Raw genomic sequence first — 20303 nt, 5'->3', positions numbered from 1 at the left:
TTAGTCATGTGAACATATTCACAAACTGGTGAGTTTGTAATGCCACCTTATGGCTAGAATTCTGAGGTCAAAGGTATTGAATCTTTGTAGGTGTGTATATGTTTCTGGATATTATGTGTTGTTTATATAAGGTACCAAATTGACTTATAAGTAGAAGATCACTCATAAATTAAGTAAATAAGTCCAAGCATTTAAAAAGTTCATTTGACGTAAGTAAATCTTTACTAAACAACATGCCTTTAATACTCTTGGTAAAATAAAAATGCTTTTCAAATTTTTGGCATACATTTTTGCCTAGATTTTATATTTGTCTCTGCCAGGTATTTTAAGGTGTCAGAGTTTGGTACAAAAGTTTGTAAGATTGTAAACCCAGCCAAGAGGAAAATGATCTGTGTTTGTGGGATTTTTTTTGAGAAATAAGGCTAATTTAATGTGGCTGGTTTAATGAAAGCAGCTGAATCTTCAGAGTTATTAGCAATAATGTCCACGTAGTTAATTTTAAGCCCCTTACTTGGGTAAACATTTAATATGTGCAGGTTATAAGGATGGTGAAGAAGAAAATGACTACATTTGTCTGATATCTCAGTTCTCATAAATAATCTAGATAAACTGCTAAAAATAAATAAAATATAGATGAGGTAATAACTGTAGGTGACCTTTTTGTGTAATTTAAAGTCTTGAAATTGTTTTGGATGCTAATCCAAACATGTCTGGGTCATTTCAAATTAAGAAAGTTATGATATGGGGAAACATGGTTTCTTTAAAAAATTGTAAAATCATCTAACCTACAAAATGCTAATATCTGACAGACATTTCAGGGTTTCTTGCTTCCTAAGTATTGCAGTAAAAATTAAGGTTACTAAGAATAAAAATTCTAGTTATTATACAATCCTATATATAAAATATGCTAAAAAGATACATTTGTATTTAAAAAAAATTGTCTAATTCAAAAGTTATCTGAAGATTCATTTAAATTATAGACTTGGAAGGGTTATTTATGAACCCAGGTAAAAAGGAAGCTGTAAACAGGAGAGAGAGATGTAAAAAGGTTAACACTGGCCCTTTATGTTAGAACAAGGCTTCCTTAAAATATTTATTTGTTCTTAATAAAATTACAAGGAGTTTTTATTTTGATTCTATAATATGCTACTTTTTGAAAACTTCTCAGATTCTTGTCTTAGAAGTGCAACTTTGCTGTGTCTTGCTGCTTTCAGCTTTTATTCTCCACTTGAAGAGGCCTCAGATGATGATAAATATCTTTTTTTTTTTTTTTTTTTTTTTTTTTGAGAGGGAGTCTCGCTCTGTTGCCCAGGCTGGAGTGCAGTGGCGCGATCTCGGCTCACAGCAAGCTCTGCCTCCCAGGTTCAGGCCATTCTCCTGCCTCAGCCTCCCGAGCACCTGGAACTGCAGGCGCCCGTCACCACGCCCGGCTAATTTTTTGTAGTTTTAGTAGAGATAGAGTTTCACCGTGTTAGCCAGGATGGTCTCCATCTCCTGACCTCGTGATTCACCAGCCTCGGCCTCTCAAAGTGCTGGGATCACAGGCGTGAGCCCCCGCGCCGGGCCAATAATTCTCTCTTACAAAGGTTTCATAGGCTTCTGTAATGTTTTTCTTCTGGTTCTAGCTGCTGTTGTGGCCTGATGCTGAAATGTTTATCTTGAATGTTTATCTAGAAAAGCAATGTTTTCCTCTAGGATAACTTGATTCTGTACTCTTGGCTTTTCTTGATATGTCTAAATTTTTTATCAGATATTGAGACAGCCAAGTGTAAAGGGGTCCCCAGAGAAATTCCAACTAGCCCGTGCGCTGGGAGGACTGCGCACTGGGCTGGAGTCACACAAGTTTGTGCCCTTCACGGTGGGGAGGAGCCTGGCCCGTCCTCCTCCTGGGTAGAACCCGAGATTCATCTGCAAGGCAGGAAGCACACTAGCAGGACTCTGGCTTTGTGGAGGGTCCCTGTTTCCCCTTTTTTCCCAATAAATTCCATTTTTTTCTCACCCTTCAAAGTGTCTGCAAGCCTAATCTCTGATGGCTATGTGACAAAAATCTGGCTTTTAGCTGAACTAAGGAAAAACTCCTGCAACAGCTTCGTTGCCCAGAACATGGGGCTTGAGAAGGGGTGAGGGAAGTGGGGACTCAAAACTTCTCACTGTTGTTTCTGAGCCTTTTGGTCCTGTGGCATTCCTCTTCTCTTTTTTAGTAATGGCACCTCTTTTTTCTTTTACAATACTGGAAGGGGTTCACATCCACCCTAACATCCACAGGAGTGCACGTGAGACGCGCAGGGCAGCTCTATTCTCCTGCTTTCCTGTCAGCTGGGGTGCACGGCCTTATCTGCCGCATGTATGCATGATGTCCAAACATGGCCACGCAGGGTGGGAATCAGCCACAGTGGCTGCCTGGGCCCCAAGGCACCCCACGCGGCTGGCTAGCATTCCCTGCCACATGCCCACGGAGTCTCCTCCCCTGGCCAGGGAGGCCAGCTCCTTGTCACAGCAAGTAAGCTTTTCTCCCTGATGGAGGAACCAGTTGCATGAGAATAAGAGGTTCTTCCCCCAAGAATCCTTTTTTCTTTTCTTTTGGTTTCCTTTTTTAAATTTTTACTTAATTATTTTTTGAGACGGAGTCTCACTGTGTTGTCCAGGCTGGAGTGCAGTGGCACGATCTCAGCTCACTGCAAGCTCCACCTCCCGGGTTCAAGCCATTCTCCTGCTTCAGCCTCCCGAGTAGCTGGGACTACTATATTTCACCAAGAGATTGGTGAAATATTCAATCTCTTGGTTGTTGTTATCCATAATAGCTAAAATAAAAGTAAGAGTGCTGAGTTGGACCCTGAAGGGAGACCAAATTCAGACATGGGTTGGTCTGAGCCCAGATCACTAGTTTCAAGGCTACCCTCAAAAGGGGGAAATCATGTCAGGGAACCAGAATGTACCTCTGAGACCTGTGGTTTCAAAGAGGGTAGTCAATGTGAGGGAAGGGCAAAACCAAGTAACTACTGAAACCAGAGGATATAATGTTTTTTTAAAAATGTTCCATTTTTATACATTGGTGTCATCAGCTTCCTGAGGAACCTTTACTAAAATTGATTGCAATATTGGAGCAATGTCTTTGGTTTTAAACATTGTAGAATGGAAGAGTATGTTTTGGTTGATGCATGACCTGCACCTCACTACTGAATTGTTGTAGATGGAGATATATGTATATGTATGCGTGTGTGTATATATATGTATGCATATATATGTGTATATATGTACACATATAAAATACATATTTATACATATAAAATTTGTATATGTGTTGCAGATGGAGATGTGTGTATACATACTGTAGTATACATACTATATATACTATGTATAGTGTATATATAGTATATATGTATATATGTATATATACTATATTATACTATATATACTATGTATATATGTATACTATGTATATAGTATATATAGTATATATGTATACACATATATGTGTGTATATGTAGTATGTATACACATATCTCCATCTGCAACATATGTGTATACACACACACACACACACACACACACACATATATATATATATTCATTCCAGACACACAGGAGGTTATTTCTGAGAGAAAGCCAGCCTGGTGAACTGGATGAAAGTCACTGTAAGATCTGTTGATCCTGAGAAGAGGAATTGCACAACTCTACCTGTCCATGCCAAGTGGAGCACCCAGATGACACAGCTGATAGACTTCCTATGCAAGCCAAGGGGGCTTAGCTTGATGACAGGTATCAGGGGAACCCACCCCCGATAGTTAACGTGGGTTCTTTTCTATTTCCCTAAGTGTCAGCGGGTCTGAGAAATAAAGGGAAAGAGTACGAGAGAGAAATTTTAAAGCTGGGTGTCCAGGGGAGACATCACATGTCGACAGGTTCCGTGATGCCCCCGAGTCATAAAACCAGCAAGTTTTTATTAGCGATTTTCAAAAGGGGAGTGAGTGTATGAACAGGGTGTGGGTCACAGAGATCACTTGCTTCACAAGGTAATAAAATATCACAAAGCAAATGGAGGCAGGGCGAGATCACAGGACCACAGGTTGAAGCGAAATTAAAATTGCTAATGAAGTTTTGGGCATGCATTGTCATTGATAACATCTTATCAGGAGACAGGGTTTGAGAGCAGACAATCTGTCTGACCAAAATTTATTAGGTGGGAATTTCCTCGTTCTAATAAGCCTGGGAGCGCTACAGGAGACTGGGGCTTATTTCATTCCTTTGGCTTCGACTGTAAAAGAGAGCCACCCCCAAGGGGGCCATTTAGAGACCTACCCTCAGAGGCGCATTCTCTCTCTCAGAGACGTTCCTTGCTGAGAAAAAGAATTCAGTGATATTTCTCCTATTTGGTTTTGAAAGAAGAGAATTGTGGCTCTGTTCTGCCCGGCTCACTGGCAATCAGAGTTTAAGGTTATCTCTCTTGTTCCCTGAATATTGCTGTTATCCTGTTCTTTTTTCATGGTGCCCAGATTTCATATTGTTCATACACACATGCTCTACAATGTGTGCAGTTAATGCAATCATCACAGGGTCCTGAGGCGACATACATCCTCCTCAGCTTACGAAGATAACTGGATTAAGAGATTAAAGTAAAGACAGGCATAGGAAATTACAAGGGTGTTGACTGGGGAAGTGATAAGTGTCCATGAAATCTTCACAATTTATGTTCAGAGATTGCAGTAAAGACAGGTGTAAGAAATTATAAAAGGATTAATTTGGGGAGCTAATAAATGTCCATGAAATCTTCACAATTTATGTTCTTCTGCCGCAGCTTCAGCTGGTCCCTCCGATCGGGGTCCCTGACTTCCTGCAACAGACAGGAATATTAACCTTACTTTTTGACTTTTGGGTTTTGGCTATTAAGTTGTTTAAAAGGGTTTTAAGAATCAATGAGTGCCTACCCACCTTCATTCCTGTCTGGCCTAACATGCCTACTTGGGTATAAGTCTTTTCACTCTAAGTCTCTTGGCCATAGGTGGTCTCACTGAGAGACAGGTTGGACTCAGGCCAGGTAGCCACAGCAACCTGGCAATAATATACTACAAAATAAAAGCTTTGCCATTGATGGGCTCTCTTGCATGTCTTGACCATAAGGGGTCAAACTAAAATAAATTCCTAAGTTTGGGGAAAAGAAAGAGAGATCAGACTGTTGCTGTGTCTATGTAGAAAGGGAAGACATAGGGAATTCCATTTTGATCTGTACCTTGAACAATTGCTTTGCTGAGATGCTGTTAATTTATAACTTTGACTCAGCCACTTTGCCCCAGCTTTGAGCTCACAAAAACATGTGTTGTATGGAATCAAAGTTTAAGGGATTTAGGGCTATGCAGGATGTGCCTTGTTAACAAAATGTTTACAAGCAGTATGCTTGGTCAAAGTCATCGTCATTCTCTAGTCTCGATAAACCAGGGGCACAATGCACTACAAAAAGCCAGAGGTATCTGTGCCTTGGGAAGCCGGGTATTGTCCAAGGTTTCTCCCCATGTGACAGTCTGAAATACGGCCTCGTGGGATGAGAAAGATCTGAATGTCCCCCAGCCCGACACCCGTAAAGGGTCTGTGCTGAGGTGGATTAGTGAAAGAGGAAAGTCTCTTGCAGTTGAGATAGAGGAAGGCCACCCTCTCCTGCCTGCCCCTGGGAACTGAATGTCTTGGTATAAAACCCGATTGTACATTTGTTCAGTTCTGAGATAGGAGAAAAGCTGCCCTATGGTGGGAGGCAAGACATGCTGGCAGCAATGCTGCTTTGTTATTCTTTACTCCACTGAGACGTTTGGGTGGAGAGAAACAAAAATCCGGCCTAGGTGCGCATCCAGGCATAGTACCTCCCCTTGAACTTAATTGTGACACAGATTCCTTTGCTCACATGTCTTCTTGCTGACCTTCTCCCTATTATCATCCTGCTCTCCTACTGCTTTCCTCTTGCTGAGATAATGAAAATGATAATCAGTAAAAACTGAGGGAACTCAGAGACCAGGGCCGGTGCAGGTCCTTGGTATGCTGAGTGTCGGTCTCCTGGGCCCACTCTTCTTTCTCTATACTTTGACTCTGTGTCTGATTTCTTTTCTCAGTCTCTCATCCCACCTGACGAGATATACCCACAGGTGTGGAGGGGCAGGCTACCCCTTCAGTAAGTGCCCCACTGACTGAATGGACCTACTTGTGACCAAAGGGACCACAGTTATCAAGACACAACCTTACCTAGGAATAGGTCTTTTCTCTTGCTTTGCTGAAGACACAATAGCCCCACTAAAGTGAGTTGCCTCTTCCCCTTCAAAGTATTTTCTGAGAGACTACTTCTCTGAGCTCCCTGAGACTTGTGGATTTTTATCATATATAAAACAATTAAAAATAGTCTTCCTGAATTTGCTTCCAAAATGCTCCAGTTTCTTATAGACGTGCCTCTTCACACTTTAACACCAGGAACCAAGTCCTGCTGAAGACCTGAAAATCCCACCTGGGTGAGGGCCAGCTGCAGCCACAGTGGTCCAGTCCATTTGAGATGCTGCTAATCACCCCCTCATCTGTCAAGTTAGCCAGTGTTAAACCATGGATTCATCACACTTGGTTAAAACCTGTCCCTCTGGGATCCCTACAGGAAAAACAATCACAGTCTTGTAAACCTCAGTGATTGGCTTTCTGTAAGGCAAATAGTCACAAGATTTGTGTATGTGATTTTTAGCAAGTTCAGCCCTGTAGCTACTGCAGATGAGAGTCTTTTTAAGAGTACAGATAAATTTTTCTGGTCATTGATGCTGCACTTGAGCTGGGAATTCTAATCCCTGATATCACTCTTTCAGCACTCTGTCCAGTAACTTTAGAAGCAACCAGCCAACCTTGTTAATCATGTGTCACTTAACAATGGAGATACATTCTTTCAAATGTTCTAGGTGATTTTGTTATTTTGTGACATCATAGAGTGTACTCACGCAAACCCGGATGGCATAGCTTACTACAAACCTAGGCTGCACGGTATAGCTTATTGCTGCTAGGCTACAACCTGTAAAGCATGTTACTATATTGAATACTGTAGTCAATGGCAAGTATTTGTGTATCTAAAAATGTCTAAATATAGAAAAGGAATGCATTGCACTATGAGGTTATGACAGCAATAGAAATTTTTTCAGTTCCATTGTAATCTTATGGGACTAGTCATATATGTGGTCCGCTGTTGACCAAAACCTCATAATGTGGCACATTGCTGCATATTTGTCACTTCTCCAAAAGTGTTCAGAATTATATGCACATTCATACTGCTTCTTGCTTCTTCTAAGTGTTTGATTAGTAGTATCCAATGAAGATATTTTATATCTCTATTGCCAGATCATGTCATAGACTGTGTTTTCTTTACTACTATAAATAGAGTGATTGGTGTCTTTAAATCTAATCAGATTAGAGGGTCAATTCCAGAGACCCCAAAATCCATTCAGAAAACTCATTCTTAAAATTCTGTTCCTCCAGAACCACTCTTGTTACAAAAACCAGTGTTCTCCACAGAAACAGAGCCAATAGGAGATAGATTGGATAGATGGATGATAGACAGATAGCTAGATAGAGAGATAGAGATAGATAGATAGATAGATGATAGATAGATCGATAGATAATAGATAGATGCAAGATTGCAATCCTGGGTACTGGGAGACCTGATGGTATAAATTCCAACCTGAGCCTGAAGGCAGAACAAGACTTATGTCCCAGCTTAGAGACCTGCTGGGAGAGAGTGAGTTTGCTTTTGATCATCTTGTTTCTGTTCAGGAATTCTTGGACTGTTATCAGGCTCACCCACACTGGAAAGCACAATCTTCTTAGTCACCAATTCAGATGTTTAGCTCATCTGCAAACATGCTCACAGACACACCCAGAATAATGTTTAACCAGAAGTCACAACCCATGATTCAGTCTAGCTGACACATGAAATTAATTCTCACATGCATTTCAACCACTTTATTGAATATTTGGTCCCATGCTGGAATAATTTTGCATTAACCTGATCATTACTGACACTGAGTGCATTTTCATATGTTTATTGAGCATTTCAATATGCTCTTTTGTGATTGTCTACTGGAAAGTCTACATTTTTCTTATTGATTTTAGGAGTTTTACAAATATGCACATTTGTGGATATATGTATTATAATTATTCTCTGTCACAATGTGTCTTGATGTTTTACTTTCTTTTGATGAACAGTAGTTATTAATTTTATAATCCCAGCACTTTGGGAGGCCGAGGTGGGCGAATCACAAGGTCAGGAGATCGAGACCACGGTGAAACCCTGTCTCTACTAAAAATACAAAAAATGAGCCAGGCGAGGTGGCGGGCACCTGTAGTCCCAGCTACTCGGGAGGCTGGGGCAGGAGAATGGTGTGAACCCAGGAGGCAGAGCTTTCAGTGAGCCAGGATCGCGCCACTGCACTCCAGCTTGGGCGACAGAGCAAGACTCCGTCTCAAAAAAAAAAAAAAAAAAAAATTAATTAATTTTAATAAAATCTAATTTAGCAATATTGTGTCTTGATAATGTTTTTGCTACTTTTAAATAAATGTTTGACAAATCCCAATGTCATGAAGATACTCCTCAATGTTTTCTGTGGAGAGAGAAGTTAAAACATGTATCGCTGTGATGTGTGACTGCACAAAGAGAGAAAATGGAGTTATATGTGGCAAAGTTAAAACATATATCGCTGTGATGTGTGACTGCACAAAGAGAGAAAACGGAGTTACACTGCGGCAAAGTTAAAACATGTATCGCTGTGATGTGTGTTACAATAACGGCACAAAGAGAGAAAACGGAGTTACACTGCGGCAAGGTTAAAACATGTATCGCTGTGATGTGTGTTACAATAACGGCACAAAGAGAGAAAACGGAGTTACACTGCGGCAAAGTTAAAACATGTATCGCTGTGATGTGTGTTACAATAACTGCACAAAGAAGAGAGAAAACGGAGTTATATGTGGCAAAGTTGCTGTGTTTCATCAGACAGACATCATGATAAACCTAAAGAAGTTTGGGATAAATATAGATGTAGAAATATTCCTAGAACAACTTCTAGGAAAATATCTTGAAAAAATAGAATTAGAAATCAACAATCGAACTAAAATAATACACTATAAATATCAGTAAAGAAGGAGAAAAGAACAAAAATACATGAAAACTACATAAAACAGCAATATGGTAGATATAAATCCAATATCAATAATTATATCAAAAATCATAAATGTTCAGACAAGATTTTTTTAAAAACGAAGATGAAGAATATGCTGTCCGCACAAGAAATCCTTCAGATTAAATGGCACAAATACATAAAAAGTAAAAGGATAGAGAATGTGGACCATGCAAACAGTAATGATGGGAGAGATGAAGCAACTATATGAATATCGGACAAAATATAGTTTAAGACAGTAAATGCAACTACAGACAAAGAAAGACATTTATTAATGATAACTGGTCACACATAGAAAGATATAACAATTACAACATCATACATGCTTGAACAAGAGAGTCCCAAAATACATGAACATAACTGACTGAATTGAAAGAAGCAATAAAGAGTTTAACAATCACAGTTAGATATTTTAATATATATCCTCTAGGGGTTCATAGAAGAATAGAAATAAAATTAGTAGGGATATAGAATATGTGAACAACACAATAACCCAACTCAATTTGACATTTATAGCTCACTACATACCAAAACGGCAGAAATACCCATTCTTTCTAGGATAGCATGACACATTCTCTGGATAAATCATATCCTAGGTCATAAAACAAGTCTCACTATATTTAAAAGGAGCAATTGTACAAAGCATGTTCTCTGATCACAACACAATTATATTAAAAATAACTTTAAATTTATTTTGGAAATCATTATTTAATAATTTAATTATACAGATTTTAATAAAATATCACAAGTAAATTAGAAAATATTTTCACCATAATAAAGATGAAAACAAAATATTACAAGCTGTATGAGACACACCTAAGTAGTTGTCAGAGGGAAATTCGTAGCTTTAAATGCTTATATGAGAACAAGTAAAACATCTAAAAATCAATAATATAAGATACCACATTATGATGCCCCCAAATGAGTAGAAATTAACTTGGATTAAGTAAAATAAAGGAAAAAATAAATACCAGAACAGAAATCATCAAAATAGAAAACAGAAAAACAATTAAAAATATCAAAAAATATCAATGAAACCAAAGTTTGTTCTTATCAATGTTTTTTTTTGGAGGGGGAGGTGGGATTAAAATCTATATAGCTGTAATGCATATGTCAATATACAGGTAGCCAAAAAAATGAAAAAATGTTCAACATCATTAATCATAAGGGAAATGCAAATTAAAACCATGATGAGATGTCATCTTGACTGAGATACCAGTCAGAATGGCTATTATTAAAAATAAAAAAACAACAACAGATGGTGAGGATGCAGAGAAAAGAGAATGCTTATTCACTGTTGATGGAAATGGAAATGAATGCAACCTTCATAACAGTATAGAGATATCTTAAAGAACCAAAAACAAGACTCCCATTTAATCCAGCAATCCCACTACTAGGTATCTACCCAAAGGCAAAGATGTCATTATATCAAAAAGATACCTGCATTTTTATGTTTATCACAGCACTATTCACAATAGCAAAGTCCTGGAACCAACCTAAGTGTTCATCAGTGAAGGGTTGGAGATATATATATATATATTTAAATGCAAACACACACACAGAGCATGGAATAATATTCAGCCATACAAAATAAAATTATTCATTTGCAGCAACATGAATGGAACTGGAGGCCATGATCCTAAGTGAAATGACTCAGAAAGCCTAATACTGCATGTTTTCGCTTATAAGCTGGAACTAAACAAAGAATAAACATGGACATACAGAGTTAAATAATAGACATGGGAGACTACAAAAGGTGGAAGCATGGAAGAGGGGTGAGGGCTGGAAGACTCAAGCATGAGTGTTCATAAGCAGTATTCATAGTAACCAGACATTAGATACTATTCAAAGGTTTTTCCACTGATTAATAAACTATGTAGCATGCTTATACAATATAATATACTATTTAGATGTAAATAAATTGTGCTGAAGGAATCAGACAAAAAGACAATTTATTGTAAGATTCAATTTATATTGAATTTTAGAAGGGCAAATCTGTAGAATAAAAACCTATACATTCCCGAGTCTGAGAATGAGAGTGGGGATTGACTATAAACAGCCATGAAGAAATGTTTTGGGGTGATGCAAATGTTCTAGAACTGATTTATGGTAATGGTTGAAAAACTGAACGAATTTACTAAAATTCATAGTAATGTACATTTGAAATGTGTGGATTTGATGGTATTCAAATCATACATCAATAAATTTGTTTTTTTTTTAAGTGCAGGCAAGAAGGGAGTGACATCAGCAAGATGGCGGAGTAGGAGACACAGCCTTTGCTCCCCACAAAATAAACAAACAACAATTATCTAACCATGAGCAAAATTGCTCTGGTAGAGCTCAAATATCCAGTTAAAAAGCTTTACCAACACAGTGGAGAAAAAAACTGAGAAAACTGCACAGAAAGATGCTGGAAGTGGAGTTTCATTTTGCCTGCATCAGCCGATGTCCCTGGCCTGCATAGCTCAGCCCTGAGAGCAATTTCCTTGGCCCATGAGCTCCCCTCACAGCAGAGAAGGAGAGCGGGGTGAGTGACCAGCTTCCCCAGCTTTTGGGGGTACCGCTTGAAGGGCTCACTTTGGTTTAACCCTGCCAAGATTGCTGGGGAGACAGGCACACCCACGGTGTCTACAGATGGCTAGGGACAAAGAAGCGAAGTTATCAGCATCAGCCGCGGTGAAGCCGCCATGGCCCCCAGGCCGCTCTACAGAAGACCCCAGCAGCCTTGGCCACTGAGGACCTCAACAGCCACAGCAAAGGCTTCATCTCTCACCACGGAGGACCCTGCGGTAATCGCCTTAAGAGACTCCCGTGGCCTTCTCCTGGAAGACCCCAGCAGTTTTCACCTTTGAGAAAACCAACAGCCTCATCTTGTTTAAGTAAGAAAACCAAATTCTGCCTTTGCATTAGTGTATTATTGAAGCTAAAGCTAATTTTAGCAAAACCTTATAAACAAGTCCATCCAAAACACAAGAAAAGGTTTTCATAAACCTTTTATAAACTCTTACACTTTTTTTTTTTTTTAGACGGAGTCTCGCTCTGTCGCCCAGGCTGGAGTGCAGTGGCCGGATCTCAGCTCACTGCAAGCTCCGCCTCCCGGGTTCCCGCCATTCTCCTGCCTCAGCCTCCTGAGTAGCTGGGACTACAGGCGCCGCCACCTCGCCCGGCTAGTTTTTTGTATTTTTTAGTAGAGATGGGGTTTCACCGTGTTAGCCAGGATGGTCTCGATCTCCTGACCTCGTGATCCGCCCGTCTCGGCCTCCCAAAGTGCTGGGATTACAGGCTTGAGCCACCGCGCCCGGCCTTCTTATAACCTTTTTAAAATTAAAAGTGCATTCTATTTTCTTTAGAGCTTTTGGATGTAAAATTGCTTTGCTTTGCTTTGCTTTTACTTTTTTTTTTTTTTTTTTTTTTTGAGATGGAGTCTCGCTCTGTCACCCAGGCTGGAGTGCAGTGGCCGGATCTCCGCTCACTGCAAGCTCCGTCTCCCGGGTTCACGCCATTCTCCTGCCTCAGCCTCCAGAGTAGCTGGGACTACAGGTGCCGCCACCACGCCCGGCTAGTTTTTTGTATTTTTAGTAGAGACGGGGTTTCACCGTGTTAGCCAGGATGGTCTCGGCCTCCTGCCCTTGTGATCATCTCCTCTTGGCCTCCCAAAGTGCTGGGATTGCAGGCGTGAGCCACCGTGCCCAGCCAAAATTGCTTTGCTTATGTCTAGTAGTCTTAATTACATATATTACTTACAATGTAAACTCTTAGTAACTCTTATTTTCAGTGACAAACCCAGGAAGCAAGCAGTTTTAATTATGTGTCAGGTGTGTAGCCAAGGCCAAAAGACCAGACTTGGGGATAGGTCTCATCATGACCTAACAGCTCAAATCTAAAGGCATAAGTTTATTGAAAGTTTAAGCAAGTATCAAAAGCACTACAGAAGCAACCGTTCTATGATCTTAAAATATATAACAGAGATAGTATCTGATCAATACATCTAGGCAAAAATGTCCAAGTTCAATTCTGAAGATGCTTTTATTTTATTTTAAGAACAATTTTGAAACTATCTTTTTTACTGAATGTCATTCTTAAAATCACATTAACCTGAAAAGCATTTAAATTTATGTATTTAATTTATGCATATTCTTTTATTTATAAGCCAATTTGCTATTATAGACAACATACAAAGACATACATGCGTGCATACATAAAGATCAAAACAGACATAAACAAAGCCCCTAGACTCTTGATTTTAAAACTCTAGCTATTAGACTGGCAAAGGTCGCCAGTCCAAAACGGCAGCTGGGTTCCAGTTATGTCTCTGTAAATGGAACAAGTCAAAATCCACCTGTTCCACATGGCTCAAGCGCTCCCCAGATCCCAGAGGAAACAAACTGGCAATCCATAACTCAAAGCAGAGAGAGAGAGACAATTTATTCTCCTTTAAGAAAGAGTTTAAGGCCAAGGCAGGCAGATCACCTGAGGTCAGGAGTTCGAGAACAGCCTGGCCAACATGGTGAAACCCCGTCTCTACTAAAAATACAGAAAATAGCTGGGCATGGTGGCATGTGCCTATAGTCCCAGCTACTTGAAAGGCTGAGGCAGGAGAATCGCTTGAACCCAGGAGGCAGAGGTTGCAGTGAGCCAAGATCACGCCACTGCACTCCAGCCTGGCTGACAGAGCAAGACACCATCTCAAAAAAAAAAAAAGAGTTTAGGCCTTGTTAGAGTTAGACTCAGAATTGATACCAAAGCAACACAAAATCACAGGAATTTACCATAAGATTTTATAAGGCAAGTTTTCTCATAATACGGAGTGATTTCTGGTATGGCAAAAGCCGAAGAGATAAGGTAGAGTAATTTTAGATCTGGGAGGACTCTGTCCTCTTGAGATTCCCTGAGGAAAAACGGAAGTTCCTCCCCAAGAGAGGAATCCACCACATCTTTTTCTATTTTCCTTAAGGAATTTCAGTCTGTTAGAAAAAAATTTTTTTGTCCCCTCATGTGGCAGCGAGGGTGGCAAGATGCAAAAGGGGCTGACAGAAGGAAATGGAGAAACAGGCAGAGGGAGCACATATGGCTACCATGGGTGCAAGGAGAGAGAAATTTACCCAGTGGAGAAATTCTTACAGACAGAAACAGAGGCCTTAAAACAAAGACTCTTATGCATACATACATGTGCACACATGTGTACGTGCACGCACGTGCGCACACACACACATACACATAACCTAAATAGTAGTTTCAATTAAGTTGACTTTTGACTATCAAGCTCTTTAAAAATCCTTTCAAACTTCTTATTAGAGAATTTTAACCAGGACAAACAGCTGATATTTAAGAATTTGTATCCTTTTTCTTTCTTTTTTTTTTTTTTTTTTTTTTGAGATGGAGTCTCGCTCTGCCGCCCAGGCTGGAGTGCAGTGGTGTGATCTCAGCTCACTGCAAGCTCCGCCTCCCAGGTTCACACCATTCTCCTGCCTCAGCCTCCCGTGTAGCTGGGACTACAGGCGACTGCCACCACGCCCGGCTAATTTTTTATATTTTTAGTAGAGACGGGGTTTCACTGTGTTAGCCAGGATGGTCTCGATCTCCTGACCTCGTGATCCGCCCGCCTCGGCCTCCCAAAGTGCTGGGATTACAGGCGTGATCCACCGCGCCAGGCCGTATCCTTTTTATTTCTTAAAGACACCATTTAAGTTAAGCTTCACCAAGATTATGATTTAACCAAGGACGCATGAAGTGTCTCCAGAGAGGTGAAAAGCAGTATTCACAAGATCCAAAACCACCCCGTCTTTTGACAGTTCAAAGAAATGAAAATTTTGCTAGCTACAAATGGATTATAATCCACATTCCTGTTTCCCAAATTCTCTAGAGTCTCAGGTTCTTAGTTGACTATGTGCACACAAGGCTCAAAAGCCTCAGATGCCCCCACAGATGGAAATCAAAAGCTGTCCATGAAAGAAAAATGCATTACCAAATGGCAAAAATCTCACAAATGTCAAACCAAAAGGACTTGTTCCTTGGCTGGGAATCAAACTCAGGCTATCACAGTGAAAGGGCAGAACTTTAGCTGGTGGATTATAGCATGAGACTGCCTTCCCTATTGTTCACAGGGAGGATCTGAAGTGGGCAGTTCTAGGCTTGCAAATAATTTTTAACTTTGTTTTAGGTCAAGAGAATTCCTAAAGCTAACCATGGCACTATTATATGTCCTTTGTAAAATTTGATTTTCCCATCAATTGTTTAGAACAAGAGATCTCTAAAATCTTTTTAAATTTAGGAATCTAAAGGATCCCTTTTTCAGGCTGTTTTCCTCGGGAGTCTAAAGAATATTGTGGCCAAGTAGTGCTGCAATAAAAAAAAAATCTTAGTCCTTTTTATGTGTCCAAAGCTAAAATGTTTTGCACCCTGCAAATAAGTATCTTCTTTTCTCCTAATGAAAACCTTGGTGTTGATGTTTGGAAATAATACATACCCTGGGCAAATAGACCTCAGTTTAGTTTGATAACAATTGGTGACTGCAAGGTACAAAAGTCCTGAGTGGGCATCTCATTTGTGGCACACTGACCCCTGGCTGCAGCATTGTATTCTACAGAATGCACCCTCATGGGCTACAAGGAGGAATAGAGCTCATGCTTTCTTTTTTAGATGACAAAGCCTTAGGTGACAAACCCTTAAGGACTCAGCTGGGCTTTGGACAGAATTTCAAGAAAGCAAATCAAAATCGAAACGCAATTTCTCAAGGTCTGGATCCCTCCAGTTCTCTGTGGAGATTCCCCACTAAATACGCTGTCATTCAGCAGAGGTGTGGGCCTTTCCAAAGCAAGGCCGGATATCCAAGAGGTATCTGTACTCCCATGTTTGTTGCAGCACTGTTCACAATAGCCAAAGTGTGGAAGCAACCTAGTCCGTTAGCAGATGAATGGATGAAGCAAATATGGTACATACACACAATGGAATACTATTCAGTCGTAAAAAATAACTAGATCCTGTCATTTGCAACAACATGGCTGGAACTGGAGGTCATTATGTTAAGTAAAATAAGCCAGGCACAGAAAGACAAAAATTTGCATGTTCTCACTCATTTATGGGATCTAAAAATCAAACAATTGAATTCATGGAGATAGAGAGTACAAAGATGGTTACCAGAGGCTGGGAAGGGAAGTGGGGGTGGGGTGGGAGGGAGGTGGGGATGGTTAATGGGTACAAAAAATAGAAAGAATAAGACCTAGTATTTGATAGCACAACAGGGTTACTATAGTCAATAATACTTTAATTGTACATTTTAAAATAACTAAAAGTATAATTGGATTGTTTGTAACACAAAGAATAAACACTTGAGGGAATGGACTCCCCATTTTACATGATGTGGTTAACACATGTTGCATGCCTGTATCAAAACATGTCATGTACCTCATAAATATACACACCTACTATATACCCACAAAAATTAACATTAAAAATTGAAGGCTGGGCACAGTGGCTCATGCCTGTAATCCCAGCACTTGGGGAGGCCATGGCAGGGGATCACGAGGTTAGGAGATTGAGACCATCCTGGCTAACACAGTGAAACCTCGTCTCTACTAAAATAAAAAAAAAAAAAATTAGCTGGGCATGGTGGCGGGCACCTGTAGTCCCAGCTACTCGGGAGGCTGAGGCAGGAGAATGGTGTGAACCCGGGAGGCAGAGCTTGCAGTGAGCCGAGATCGAGCCACTGCACTCCAGCCTGGGCGGCAGAGCGAGACTCCATCTCAAAAAAAAAAAAAAAGAACAGAAAGCACCATAGGCCTTTCTTTCATAATGGTGGTCAGTTGCCAGATGCAAGAATCCATCCCTGAATACTATCATTCAGGCAGCCTCTGGACAGGGTTTGAGCATGGCTGTGGCCAGCAGCCAATGTGCCACAAGTAAGATGCCCACTCGGGACTGTTGTTCCTTTGCAGTTACAATTGTTATCAAAACAAACTGGGGTCCACTGCCCAGGACAGTAAGGCTAAATGTCCACAATGAGGCTTTCAGCAGGAAAAGAGGAGGGTGTTTATTTACAAGGCACCAAGCAAAGAGACTCAGGCAGGTCTTGCTTAAGTCCTGACCTCTCTAGTTGCTTGCAAGGGAGGGATTTTAAAGGTAGGGGTAAATTTCAGGAAAGCAGAAGTAAAAGGGGAAAATCATAAATCCATATATGGATGTTACACATTGGTTTGGCCTAAAAGGGTGAGATATGTTGAAGTGGGGGCTTACAGGTCATAGGTAGATTCAAAGATGTTCTGATTTGCAATTTGTTAAGAAAAGAGATCTTTTGTTTAAAAATTTGGAGTCAGCAGAACAGAATGTTAGCTCTAGCTCCTGGGTATGACTTCCTTCAGGCCTCTCAGGAAGAAATTTAGAAAAAAGACTGGTGGTCACAGTTTAGTCCTCAATTTTCCCTTGATTGAGGTCTGCATGCCAGTGGAGTCATTTGGTGGAAATCTGGGTTTCTGAAAAACTATACCAAATGTTAAGATGGAACCTTAGTTTCCATAGGAGATTCCAGCTTCTTTGGATGTTGTTTTAAGCTATAATTACCTTCTTGCTTATCAAGTCGCTTATATACATCTCAGGGCTACCTTGAAAGAACTGAAGATTTTCCTTAATTTTCATGCTTGAAGCAACTCACAGGCCCCTAAGAGGAGTCCAGTCTCCATCTTACATACCAGAATCATTGTCTAGCAAAAAGTGAGCTCAGAAAATGTATTCGAATTCCTAATATCAACGGAAGAAACACAATAAATATCCCATTTCCAATTGGTTAGTGCCTTAGGAAGAGCAGCCCATGGGCATTGTTGGGAAGCCGTCTAAGTGTCCAAGGTAAAGTAATCTCCAATGCAGGAGGTGAAGTCATCTCCATTGGTGAAGTGTTGCTCTGGGGCAATGTTCTCTGAAGCTAAGTCATCTCCAGCAGTGAATTACTGGGCTAGACAGACCACTGTCATCTGGGATGTGAGACTGGGGTATCCTTCCCAAGTGGATAGCCACTAGGGTTGATGTGAATCATGTTTTTGTTCCTCTATTGTATTATAATAAAGCTGAGCCACTTGTGGAATTTGAAGGCAATGTTGTACCTGGAAATTTGACTTGCAAATATTCGTAAGGTCAAGGTGCTTTGTGGGTACACAGCTAGCTAAGGTAATGTCTGCATCTAACATGCTGCTGTACCTGTACCAAAGTGCTGGAACTCGACTGGCACAATTAACACTATAATTAATAGCATCTAAATCTGAATCTCCCAATAGTGGTGATAAGAAACATTTTACTACAAATAGGGTTTAAATCGCACAGCCAGATTTGCGTGTACGTTGTTAATAAGGTGTCAGGATTTTTGCCAATTAAAATCCTGAGGCTGAGGTTGGATATCCATCATTAGATTGTAGGCAGGTCCTCCAATTTAGCCACTTAGTATGAACCCTTTTCCCCAGTTGTTGGTTTGTTGGTGATAAGCAAGTGGATGAGGTTTTTCTTTTTGAGATGGAGTCTGGCTCTGTCCCCTAGGCTGGAGTGCAGTGGCACGATCTCAGCTCACTGCAAGTTCCACTTCCCGGATTCATGCCATTCTCCTGCCTCAGCCTCCCGAGGAGCTGGGACTACAGGTGCCCGCCACCACGCCCGGCTAATTTTTTTTTTTTTTTTTTTGTAGTTTTAGTAGAGATGGGGTTTCACTGTGTTAGCCAGGATGGTCTCGATCTCCTGACCTCATGATCTGCCTGTCTCAGCCTCCCAAAGTGCTGGGATTACAGGCGTGAGCCACCGCGCCCAGCCGTGGATGAGGTTTTGGGTTGTATTAGCAATACTTGATGACTTGTGGACCACAGCGTTTGCTATGTCTGTTTGAAACAATGGCTTACTTGGAGGGTTTGGACTACCAGATTGCAAACCAATGAAAGCACCCAAATCAATAGTAATAAACCCAATTGTCAACATAATAGTGCACAGCGACACATGACGCTTTGGTTATCTAACGATGATTATTTTTCTAGCATATATTATTACCAGGTAGGAATATGCAAACCTACCCTCAAAGGCTGAGGGAACTGAAAGACCAAAGAAAGAGGCTGACAAATCCAGTTTCTTAGAAAGAAATATTTAATATGAACAGAAGCTATGTTTCAGGCGGCCACTAGAGGGCGAATCCTTGCACTGGCCCTCTGGAAAGTATTCTTTATACAGCAAGCCTTCTTTGGGTAAAACATATGCAGCTGGTTATGTCTGAGACCCTTTAGTGAAACTGGTGACTATTGGGGAAGTTAGATAAGCATCTTTATGAAGGGTTAGCTATGCTGCAGGGATTGTTCCTTTAGGAGGGGTTAGCTATGTTGCAGGCATTGCTTCTATATGAGGAATTAGCTATGTTGCAGGCATTGTTTCTTTATGAGGGGTTAGCTATGTTGCAGGCATTGTTTCTTTATGAGGGGTTAGCTATGCTGCAGGCATTGCTTCTATATGAGGAATTAGCTATGCTGCAGGCATTGTTTCTTTGTGAGGGGTTAGCTATGTTGCAGGCATTGTTTCTACACAAGCAGTTAGCCATGTTGCAGGCGTAGTTTCTTTATGAGGGGTTAGCTATGCTGCAGGCATTGCTTCTATATGAGGAATTAGCTATGCTGCAGGCATTGTTTATCAGGGGTTAGCTATGTTGCAGGATTGTTTCTTTATGAGGGGTTAGCTATGTTGCAGGCGTAGTTTCTTTACAAGGGGTTAGCTATGCTGCAGGCATTGTTTCTTGACCTTGCTGCTGGAATGCCTTGGTATGCTGGAGTGAAACATCTGTCCTTACAGCAGTTTTGCTGCAAGATGGCATTATTCTTGCCATGCAACAGGCTGTTTTCCCACAATACTTTTGGAATATAGTGTTTATTCTCTTAATATCTGAATGTGAGTTTAAGTTACTAAGTGGAGTTTTCTATCTTTCATTCTGCCATTTTTGGGACTGGCTTTTGTTCAGTAATTTTAATTTCTGAGTGTAATCAGAGGATGAGCTCAGATAAATTATCCATCCCTTATAAAATGAATATTGAGGAAGATTTGGGGGAGTAAGTTTAGGTTCAAGTGAGTTCTATATCAGATGAACAGGTGCCTGACCTGTGAAACAATCTG

General features: G+C 40.5%; 1 pseudogene; it reads left to right on the top strand.

The window, feature by feature from the left end:
• Positions 1-5373: 5373 nt before the first annotated feature.
• On the top strand, positions 5374-5984 carry LOC123574399 (uncharacterized; annotated as a pseudogene).
• Positions 5985-20303: the final 14319 nt, after the last annotated feature.

The sequence above is a fragment of the Macaca fascicularis genome, chromosome 7, assembly GCF_037993035.2.
Source record: "Macaca fascicularis isolate 582-1 chromosome 7, T2T-MFA8v1.1".
In the NCBI taxonomy this organism is placed as follows: Eukaryota; Metazoa; Chordata; class Mammalia; order Primates; family Cercopithecidae; genus Macaca; species Macaca fascicularis.
Note: the sequence above shows the minus strand (reverse complement) of the source record. Positions and strands in the feature narration are given on the sequence as shown.